Below are 12,578 nucleotides of genomic sequence, written 5' to 3'. Positions count from 1 at the left end.
AATATATTAATATATTAATAAATAATACTATAATATATTAATAAATAATATATTGATATATTGATAAATAATATAAAGAATAATAAATAGTTTTATTTTAATTATTTTTAATATTAACATAATATTTTAATATTAAATATTATTCAAATATAATTATTTTTTAATATTAATAATTATAATAATAAATAATTTAAGTATATTTTAATAACAAATAATTTTTAATATTTTAATAGTTATATTAATATTATTTAAAAAACAAAATTTCCAAAAAGCAATTGAACAATAGAAAATATTTTTTATTAACTCATCCAAACAACAAAAAATCTCTTTCAATTTAAAAAATGTAAACATTTTTCAAAAATCATTTTTCAAAAGTCATTTTTTGCAAAACAAATGGAACCTATCTGATAAGAAATTTACATATGAACAAATGGACTATTATGCCCTCATACTATAATTAGGAAAATACTCATTCTCTTATAATTATTTACTAAATAATCTTTTAAAAAATTACTATAATATCCTTTCCATTATATGATAACAAATTCACTTGTGGCCAAATAGACTATTTTGCTCTCATACAATATTTACAAAAAACACCCTTTCTTTTATAATTATTTAGTAAATAATCCCTGAAAAAGTTACCAAAATACATTTTTCATTATAAGATAAGAAATTAACATGTGGCTAAATTAACTATTATGCCCTCATTTCATAATTACGAAAATACCACTTCTCTGACAATTATTTACTAAATAATCCACTATGAAATTCCCAAAATATATTTCTCAATATATGATAGGAAATTGACATTTGGCCAAATAGACTTTTATGCACTCATACTATAATTATAAAAATACTTGTTTTATAATTATTTCCTAAATAATCTCCTATGAAATTACCAAAATATATTTTTCATTGTATAATAGAAAGTTTAAACATGGCTAAATTAACAATTATACCCTTGTACCATAATTACGAAAAAAAACCCCATTTTCTTATAATTATTTACCGAATAATCACATATTAGCTTGTGTTTAACACAAAAGTTCATTGCTCTTCTTAATAAACTAGGGCAATTTACTCCTAAGTACATGGCAATTAACTGCTTACATTATCAGTCTCTTTAATTAGATTCATTGTGTCTAGAGTTATGTCATTGATCATAAAACCTTATCTTAAGCTATTTTATAGCTTAATATGATTTCTCTTAGATTAAGTTTTTAGTTAATCACATTATTTTCATATTTTGAAAATATTTCTAACATTCCCTCACCTATTTTTAAAATAAGACTAGTTTTAGTACCTTTGAAAATCTTATGCATAGATGAAGATATCATATAACATGATTTAAAATCTTCACTTTAATGATAAAGTGTTGCTGGTCTAATTAAATTGAATTGTAGATCTTAGATCTTTAAACCAACCGATTTATGTGATTAGTCATGCACTAAACCACTTATAAAACTAATTCATATCCCCACCGAAGTGTCATTTAGCAAATGCTTTGACATAATTTTAATGGTTGTGTATCTTGTATATTCATGAGTGCATTTAAAGTTAAGTCCTTTGCTATTGAAGTGCCACCACTTTCACTCATATAGTTGGGCTCCATAAAAAATGCAATCATATAAGCATTCCAACACTTTGTTTTACATGTTATAGAAATGATTCTTAGGATGATTTAAATTTTAAGTACTTATAGTAAAAAAATGTTCTTTGACTTATTAAATCTCATGACTAAATGTGTAATTAACCGTTGAGTTGATGTTCGATAAAATATGACTCATTTTAAGGGTTTGAGTCCCATCCCTTTGAAAGCTTTAAAAACCATTTCTCTTAAAAGATCTTTTGTCAATAGATTTGTCAAGTTTCCACTTGACTTGATAAAAGCAATGATGATCACCCCATCTTTTATGAGGCAATGGAGTCTCAAGATATAGCTTTTAGGAAAAAAGCTATAAATGATAAGATGGATTCAATTACAGGAAATAACACATGAATCTTAGTGGATCTACCTCTTGGTTGCAAATGAATTTTTATAAAAAATATGAAAGTTGATGAAACTATAGACAAGTTTAAAGCTAGATATATTGCTAAGAGATTAACACAAAAGCATGGAATCAATCATTTTGATACATATGCACTAGTGGAAAGAATTGCTACTATAAGAATGCTTAAGGCATTAGTTTCTATATATAAACTTAAAGTTCATCAAATGGATGTTAAATAATATTCTTGAATGGTGAATTAGATAAAGAAGTATATATGGAACAACAGAAAGGGTTTGTATTTTTAGGTCAAGAAAAGAAAGTGTGTAAATTGATTAAATCATTATATGCACTTAAACAAGCTTCCAAATAATGGCATTAAAAATTTAATGATATAGTTCTAGAAAATGGACTTAAAATTAATGAATATGATAAATATGTCTACAGTAAATTTGAAAAAGACAAAGGTGTTATCATTTTTTTATATGTTAATGACATATTGATATTTGGTACAAACTTAAAATAAGTTGAAAGTACCAAAAGATTTTTGTCTAGCAATTTTGCTATGAAAAACTTGGATGTTGCAATTGCAATTTTAGGAATCAAGACAATTAGAAATAACTCTAATGAAATCCTAACCCAATCACATTACTTTAAGAAAATTTTTAATAAATTTAATCATATAATTGGTGCATCAGTTTCAATTTGAAGTTAATTCTAAATAAAGGATGCCAGTTGTACAATTTAAATATGCAAAGCTTATAGGATATTTAATGTATGCAATGACATGTGCTGTACCAGATATTACTTATGCAATTGGTAAGCTTAGTAGATATACAAACGACCAAAGTAATTTGCATTAGAATGTTATTTCAAGAGTTTTTAGATATCAAAAGAAAACAATGAATTATGGCATTTCATATAGTGGAGATCTTTTGGGATTAGAAAGGTATACCAATGCAAATTGAATAACCTAACTAGAATATCATTCATTCATAAGAGGATGGATATTCATGTGTGATGGGAAGTGTAGTTTCTTGGGATTCTAAGAAACCAACATGTATAATAGATTTTGCTATAGCTTCAAAATTTATGGCATTGGCTTTAGTTTGCAAAGAAGTGGAATTGTTACAGAATTTATTATTTGAAATTCCTTTATGGCAAAAAAATGATGTCACCAATTTTTATCTTTTGTGATCATCGAGCTACGCTATCAAAGGTTATGGCCATGTGTACCATGGAAAGCCTAGACACATTGGTCTAAGATATAGCTATATTAGACAACTCATAAAAGATAGGGTGATCACCATTGATTTTGTCAAATCAAGTAAAAACTCGTTGAATCCATTGACCAAAGGTCTTAAGAGATATGGTCTCTAAAACATTCAAAAGGATAGGACTTAAGCCTATAAAATGAGTCATGCATGATGGAACATCAACTTATTACTTAATTATACATTAAGTCTTGAGTTTTAATGAGTTAAAGTACATCTTTTAAATATAACTATAAGTACTTAAAATTTAAAGGCTAAATACTCAATTTGGGATTAAATGTTTAGGTGATCACTCAATTCAGGATTAAAAGTTTTAATTTATATAAATAAAGATTAAATGTTATCGACTTATAACAATATAGAATTTTTTTAATAGAAAGTTTTCTGTGAAAGATACACATAGTAACAATGATTAAAAAGTTTAAAAGCTAGCTAATCTGTCATTATAATGCTAACTGTTGTTACATGGTATATGATTTAATCTTTTGAAAAAAAAAAGAACTTAAAAAAACAAGATCCAGTTGTTTACCTCTTTCTTGATCATGGTGCCTAAGATTGCAAATTTTCTATAGCAATAGGCCTTGGAACCTTATCCCATTGAACAACCTGTTACAGTTGCTATTGTTAGTGTAAAGGATTAATTTGCTACAACGATTATGGCTGTTCTTATACATGGTGTGGTTGTTGTTGGTTTCCAAATTTGCTAAAAACAAAAATAAGAGGGAAGGTAAGAGTCAAAGATGAGATGTTTACTGCTCGATGTTGTCAGTTTGGAGTTATTGTTTTTGCTCGCAACACCATTCTTTCTTTGTCTCTCTTTTCATTTTGATTTCCTGAGAAATAAAAGAAGAACAATTTTTCTTGCTGCTCTCTATATTTCTAGCAATCAAGCAAGCTACAATTTCTTTTAATAAATACTAATATGATTGCTCTTCACAGAAATTGCTTCAGGAATTTTTACCATAAAACAAAGATTTTTATCTTTATGAACCCATTCCACTATTTTTCTTATCAATTTGATTTTTTTTTTACCTTAATCCCTTTTATTAATGAATTTAAGCCTAAACAAAGCTCTTTCAGCTTTACCCAAATTGACCCATTATCCATAGTATCTTCCACTTCAATTTCACATCAATTTTATTCCATTTCTTTTTCTTCTTTTTACTCAACTAGACCCACATCCAGATCATTTAGAAGGAGAAATAATAAGCGATTAAAAGCTAGTAGTAACCCTATTCTTGATCAAGGTAAATTTCAAATGACCATTTTGGATTCGTAGTAAATCTGTTGGGTTCGAAGTAAATAAGCCTTAAACCATTTTAGAAGGAGAAACAATAAGAGATTAAAACTTGCCTAAATTCACCAGTGAAGAACCCAAAACAAGAAATGACCAGGTAAACAAAAAATGTATTAAGGTAGCCTTAAATAGCAACATAGAGGCTTCAATAGGGTGCTTGCTAAATAATCCATTTTGTAGACTTACAAACTTGCAGTTCATAAAGAAAACCCTAAGTTCTCTCAGTTTGATAAAGAAAAAGAGAAATGAAATGATAAAAAGGCAAGAGCCTTTCCATCTGTCATTCCACGTGGGAACTTAATTCCATTTGTCATTCTACGTGAGCTTTTAACAACGCGTAACATTCACAGCATGGTTTTCATTAAAAAAATTCTATATTATTATAAGTCGATAACGTTTAATCCTTATTTGTACAAATTAAAACGTTTAGTCCTAAATTGAGCAACCACCCAAATATTTAATCCCAAATTGAGTATTTAGCCAAATTTAAATCATCCTAAGGTAGATAAGTACTTAAAACATATTATTGTAAAGGAAGGTTAAGTTAAAATCTTAATGGATCTAAAAGATGTAAAACAAAGTGTTAGAATGCTTATATGGTGTCATTTTTTATGGAGTCCACCTATATGAATTAAAGTGTGCCATTTTTAGGAATAATGAAAGCACTCATGAATATATAGGACATGACCGTTGAAATTGTGTCAAAGCATATGCTAAATGACACTTTGGTGGGATATGAAATCTTATATGCGGTTTAGTACATGACTAGTCATAAAAATTGGTTGCTTCAAAGGTCTAAAATCTACCTTTCAATTTTGCTAGACCAACAACACTTTTATGACTAAAGTGAAGATTTTAAATTATGTTATATGATATCTTCATCTATACATAAGATTTCTAAAGGTATCAAAAGTAGCCCTATTTTAGAAATAGTAAGGGAATGTCAAAAAAATTTTCAAAAATATGAAAATAATATGATTAAGACTTAATCTAAGAATCATATTAAGCTATAGAATAGCTTAAGATATGGTTCCAAGATCAATGACATGATTCTAGACACAAAAAATCTAATTAAGAATGCTGATTATGTAAGTAGTTAACTACTATAAACTTAAGAGTTAGCTACACTAGTCTATTGAGAAAAGCAACCAACTACTTACGGTGAAGAAGTCGACTACTATGATAAATAGAAGCTAATGAAAGTTTATGTAGGTAATCAATTACCCAGCCTCAGGCAATCAATTGCTATGGTTGGGAATTAGTTAAGTCGATTCCAAACCCTAAAGAAATTGGCTGCTATTGATGTAAAGTCTTTTAGAAATTTATTTAGGCTATAACAATTGATTGCTCTTCAAGAGAAGTTGATTGCCCTATAGTTGAAACCATTCTGGAAACAAAAAAAGTCACTATTCTAAGAAGCGGTTGACTGCTCAAGTATGAATGCATTCTATAAGTTGAAATGAGTCAATTGCTTTAAAGAAGAGTTGATTGGCTTACTCTAGATAGCATTTTGGAAAGTAAAAATACAAAGGGACAGTTGACTGCCTTCTAGTTGGAGTTGACTACTCTACATGAAAATTAGTAATTTTTAAAAATGTGAAAAATGGTTTCATTGGTATGAAAGGTTTGATCAATTTAATGAACCAATTCATCCTTAATTATTTAGAATGACACATTTCTAATCAAAAAAACTAATTTTTAATTGAAACAACACAACAAAAGGGCCATAAACTTAGGATTTAATCTTTGTAAATAAAGATAGATCTAATTCATTTGAGATATTCAAAAACTCATAATTCTTTCTCTTATTTCTCCCATTCTTATGCAAATAAAAGCTTGTTTCTTTGACATTGTTTGCCATAGAAAACTTTATTAAGGACAAGGTATTTACATCTTTCATCAAAAAGCTTTTATTGGTTTGTTTTCACTAGTACAAGATGATTTAAATAAGGTTTTATCGTATCTAGAATTTTGATTCAACCTCTTTTGCATACCATCATTGATAGGGGTTAAAGAAGTCTTAAGGATAGTGGCATTAACAACATGCCTTGAAGCCATTACTATTTAGCATTAAAGGTTTCATTTTGTTCTATTCAAGGTGTAAAAGAAAATACTACATGAAGATCACAAGTTTATATACAATTTTACATTATTTTGTAATATTTAAGCCTTGTATTTTTTCTAACATTCTTGAGGCTTATTTATTGCAAAGTGGACAAATTCAATTCTATAAAGATGATGGCTTCACATTTTGAAAAGTTGGAATGATTTGATAGAGGCAATTTCCTAAGATTGCTACAAAAAATTCACATCCTTCTCACCATATTAAACATTGCATACGTTCTTACCATCACTAGATCGAATGAGAAAAAGAATAAGACTAATAATGAAGCTCGTAAAAGATAAAAGTAAGAGAATGCTATACATACATGGGATGCATTTTGAATGATATGTCTAATACTTTGTTTAATACATACATTACATGATAATTGACAAAAAATATTTGGGATAAGATGTATGCCAGGTACATGAAAGAAGCTATAAGCAAAAAGTTTCTAATTTCAAGATGGAACATGTCCAAATGTTTGATTCAAGACCAGTCATGGATCAATTCATTAAAATTGAGACCATTTTGAACAAGTTAAACCATTATAAGATGGATGTGGATATTTTTTTGTTATACCCTTTATAATTGACAAACTCCAACTTACATGAAAGGATTTTAAGAGAACATTGAAACACAAAATAGAAGATGTGTCTCTTGAAGAACTTGTAAGACATCTTCGCATAGAAGAACAATATCATAAAGAAAATAGAATAGATAAATAGGCTAATTTTTCCAAGGTCTATATAGTAGAAGATGTCAAGCTAATTATGTCCAAAAAAAAACCAAGGAATTTTTATCTAATGCGAAGAAGTTCAAGAAAAAGAAAAGTGCATGTTTTCATTATGGAAAACAAGGACATTTCAAGAAAGATTGTCAATAAATCAAAAAGAAAAAAGATGAACCAAATGCAACTAAAGATAACCTTATTGCTATGATTTTTACAATTAATGTTATTAAAAAGAAATAGGCATCTGGATTGATTTTGACGTCACAAAACATGTATGCCCTAACAAGGCTATGTTTAAAACTTTCTAAAAAGAAGAAGGCAATGTGCTATACATTAAGGATGCTTCAACAACTAAAATCAGAGGCTAAAAGACAATTGATTTAGAATTTACCTCTAAAAAAACATTAACAATTACAAATGTTTTGAATGTTTCAAAAGTTAGGATAAATCTTGTCTACTAACTTGCTTAATAAGTATGGTTTCAAGTCAATATTTGAAAGGGACAAATTTATTTTGTCTAGACATGTTTAAAGTCAATATATTCCCTAATTATTAATAATAATTCTGTTGCATACAGTTTGACTCATATGCCTACTCATGGCATTTTATATTAGGACAAGTTCATTTTAATAGAATGGATGCAATGTTTAAATCTTGTTTAATTCCATATGTTCAAGAGAATGATGAAAAATGTAGGACAAGTATGCTAACTAAGATAACTAGAAAGAAGTACAAAAATTTTAGAATTAATACATAATGATATATCTTATTTACATGAAACTTTTTCTACAGGTGGTAAGAAAAACTTTATCACATTTATAGATGATTATTCAATATATTGTTACATTTACTTGATGTATTCTAAAGATGAAGCATTATATAAGTTTAAAAGTTATAAAAATGAAATAGAATTGCACTGTAATTCTAGAATAAAAATATTAAGAACTAATAAATAAGGTGAATTCTATAATCCTTATTACTTTGAATCTAATAGAATCATCCATAAGGTGACTGCACCTTATAGTCCACAATTAAATGGCATGGCTAAAATGAATAATAGATCATTAACCTAAATGGTTAATGCATTGTTGTCTTACTTTGATTTAAGATAAAAGTTTTGGGGTGATGCACTTCATGCCATATTCAAAATACTATTCCTAATAAAAGAAAAAAGTTATCCCCATATAAACTATGGAAGAAAAGAAAACCTACTGTAAGTTATCTTCAAGTATAAGGCTATAGAGCAATTGTAATAGTTCTTAAGCCTAAAAGAGAAAAAAAAGGTGAAAAAGGGAATTAAATGTATATTAATTAGATATGCTTAAAATAGCAAGGGAAAATAAGTTCATAGTAATATAACCAAATTATTCAATACCTATTAATATGGTAAGTGAATCAAGAGATGCCATACTTGATGAATATTGATTCAAACTAAAATCTAATCCTAAGGGCAATGCTCTAGATAGCTCAAAAGAGTAAGAAAAGAAAACTTGATAAAGAAAGAAGAGAACCTTGTACCTAAACCAAGTAAAAGAGCAAAGAAAACTAAAACCTTTGGCTTGGATTTATATATATTCCTCGTTATAGGAACAAGAGAAATAATCAATTAACACTTAAACATAGTTTCAATGTGGAACAAATCTTAGGACATTTGATAAGGCAATGAAGTCCAAAGATGTAGCTTTTTTGGAAAGAAGCTATAGATAATAAGATGTAGCTTAATTCCCTTTTCATAGCCATGCAATCTACCTCAAGCTCATCTTCACTTGGATTTTCAATTTAATCTTCACGTGGATGCTCTTTAATTCCCTCAATTTTTTCTTCCACAAGCTTGACAAAACAAGGCATATTCACCAAAATAGGTTCTTTCATCTCAAACTCATCATCATATTCAACTTTCCCTACAACTCCATTCAACTCTTCATGTTTTTGGGTGATGATGGAATTACATTGTTCATTACCTTGTCTTTTTAGGTTTTGCTTGATATTACTAGGCAAGGTTCTTTGAGGGTAGTTTGTGAAGGCACTAATAAGTTGACCCATTTGAATTTCAAGGTTTTTTATGGAAACTGCTTGGTTTTGTAGGATTTTGGTGATTATCTCTTCTATGAAAGGTTTCTTTTCTTAGGTTAAGGGAGGTAAATAGTACTGGGATTGTTGTGGTTAATGGAAACTAAGTGGGTGTATAGGTCTAGAATGATAAGTGGATGTTTGCCTCTGGTTATTACCGCAAGAAAAGTTTAGATGGTGTTTCCAACCTTGGTTATACTTGATGGAATTATGCATCAATATATAAAGTTAAAGTAGCAAAATTTTAAAATTTTAATTCCCTAAAGGCAAGATCAATTAATAAGATCATATAAAACTCAAAATATACAAACTATGTAGGTTTCAGCTGTGGTGTGTACTTTGTGTGCCAAAACACTTTTGGTTCAAAGTGGTGATTTTCCAAATAGTTTCTTAAGCTATAAAGTTATCCAAGTGTGTAGCCTTTAATGTTGCTCTACACGAACTTTTATGAAAGAACTTTCTCTAAGGTAGAGATGAACACAAATCACACTTTAGCTAGCGAGTGCTTACAAAAGCTTTTATTTTCTCTCAACTTTTTGCTTAGACTTTCTCTTAGCTTAATTTGCATCAAGTATGCCTTGTATCTTGCAAGAGGTGTGATGGCTAGTGTTTTTATTTATAGAAGGACAATTGGCCATATTAGGTTTAATGCAAGACATGTATATTTCAAAAAAATCTCATGCTTAACTAAATAGTCTAAACAAAGAAAGTCTTTTTCTGTTATTTTATTTCCTTTATCTTTTGGTCATACCAAAAGCACTTTAAGTCCAACTTAATTTGTCCTAATTTTAATCTTTCACAAATTGTCCTGTTTTGTGTGACCTATTAGGTTCTTTAGTATGATAGCAATAAACACAAGCATTGTTAGACTTAGTACTTGACTATAAATGGAATAAACTTTGAACTTTATCACTAATTCTTCAATTAGCCAATTTTATGTTTAGATCATGATCAATGGTCTCAGTGTATTGTTAATACCCTTTCTTCATATAATATCTTGGTTTGAACATTAAGTATGATTTAGCATCTACTCAATCTTGTTCAATCATGTTAGGTCTTATCTTTGACATTAACTCACAAGTAAACTTTAGAATAATTTTAAACTCTTACTTCACTTTGCCTAAAAATTTTTCAAGTTAATTCAATCAAGATCAGTTGAGATACTCTCTTGATCACACAAGATGATGAATCTCATCTTGATTACTTCATACATCTTTATATGCCTCATATTATATCCAACAATACTCGATTGGTTAGAACCATAAGTTAGTCAAAGTATAACATTCATCATATATGATTATAAGTAATCTTAAGTCAAAAGATCACTTATACAATCATTACATGAGAATGTAGCTATAGAAACTATGTGAACTACCATATAGCATTCTCATATCGAGTCATGTTCAGTGAACTTGTTCTTGGAACAAGTATCCATATGTTAGCACAAATTTATTCAAACTTCAACCTGTAAGATTGATGACTTGCTTCATAAGCAATAGCATAACTATGTACTAGTCTTAACAGCTTTTGTTAATATCCTATTATTAATAAAGCATCAACTATGAACTAATTTTAGAACATATAACTTTTACATAGTAATGATATCATAATTACAATCACATTGTAATTTCCTTACAAAGCTTTATTTATATTCCAAGAATTTTATCATATAAACATCAATAGTGAAATACATGTAAATAAGCTCGATGATAAATAAATAGGATCTTTATAAGATATTAAATATCAAAATATTACAAATATGATAATGTCTTAGCCATAAATGATTCGGTTTGAAAGGCAAATACCAATAATAGGTGTTTGAATATGGGTTAAATTGTTGTTTAGGTTAAGTAATAAATTAGATAAATATGGCTTTAATAGGACACCTATCTTAAGAATGGTTTCCCCCACAAATTTCACACAAGGCAAGGGAACTTTATATGGCTTGAACATGGTTGGGTGTATAGTTGGTTCCTAAAAAATCAAAATTTTTAGCTAAGGCAACAACTTAAGAAGCAAGGGTAGTTAAGGCATCAAGTTCATATACCCTAGTTGTTTTCTTTGAAACTACCTTTTCATTAGATCATTCATAGTTATTCTTGGCTATCTCCTTTATCAAGTCATATGCTTGATCAATTGACTTGCTCATCAAAGCTCCACTAGTAGTAGCATCTGTGGTTATTCTAGCTTGCTAATTGTTGCTTTTTATATAACCTATAAGTGCATGGATCGTATCAAGTAATAAAGTGAGTAAGTAGAGTATTGTTCCTATAAGGATTAGGATTGAGTGTTAGGTGTGAAATCAAGTACAAAGGTGATGTTTTACTAGCTTTATATTTAAACAAATAAAAAAGAATGGTTCATTATTTAAAAGCAAAAATAAAATAATGGAAATTGTAAAGTGCTAAAAATATGATAACCGAATGCCAAACTAACCAACTGTCATTTGGTAACTCCAAAAGTTGGTTGATTATACAAGAAACAAAAGAAAATAGAATGCTTGTAAAAAAAAAACAAAGTTGTGCATGTAGATAGAGAAAGAGAGATCTTTGAATGAAAGCAAAAAAGAACTTGCATTGAAAGAATGCTTAAGAAAACAAGATTTAGGCTAGTCTGTCACCCTAGCCAATTCATAAAGAAAACTAAGTAAAATCGAAAAAAAAAGACAAATAGAGAAAAAGAAAGAATACTGGATAAGATGTGTTTATAAGTGAGAATGCATGGCTTATTTATAAGACCAAGTTTGGCCATAAGGGGATAAAGATTACAAAGTCCTACTTTAACTCAAACTCCTAAGAGATAACATGCAATCTTGATCTTGATAGAGGTTGGCCGAATATGAAAGTCTTCAAAAAGTGAGATAGAGCTTTTGTGGCTAAATAAAATTTCTTGATTGGTCCTTTTTGCTTATATGTCTTGCCATGTCATCTTTATTTTGTCATTTAAATACATATTTGGCTAAGGTAATTCTAAGACAAACTTTTCTTGGATTAGGTTGACTTGAGTTTAAACTCTTTGGATAAAAATTCAAAGAGCCTTTCTTGCATCAAAACTCTAACTTTTATCTTCTTTTAATGTGTTCTTCTTAGAGTAAAACTCTTTTAAGATAAAC

This window comes from Durio zibethinus, chromosome 26, assembly GCF_047325235.1.
Source record: "Durio zibethinus cultivar Kanyao isolate XHJ-2024 chromosome 26, ASM4732523v1, whole genome shotgun sequence".
Taxonomy (NCBI): Eukaryota; Viridiplantae; Streptophyta; class Magnoliopsida; order Malvales; family Malvaceae; genus Durio; species Durio zibethinus.
Note: the sequence above shows the minus strand (reverse complement) of the source record.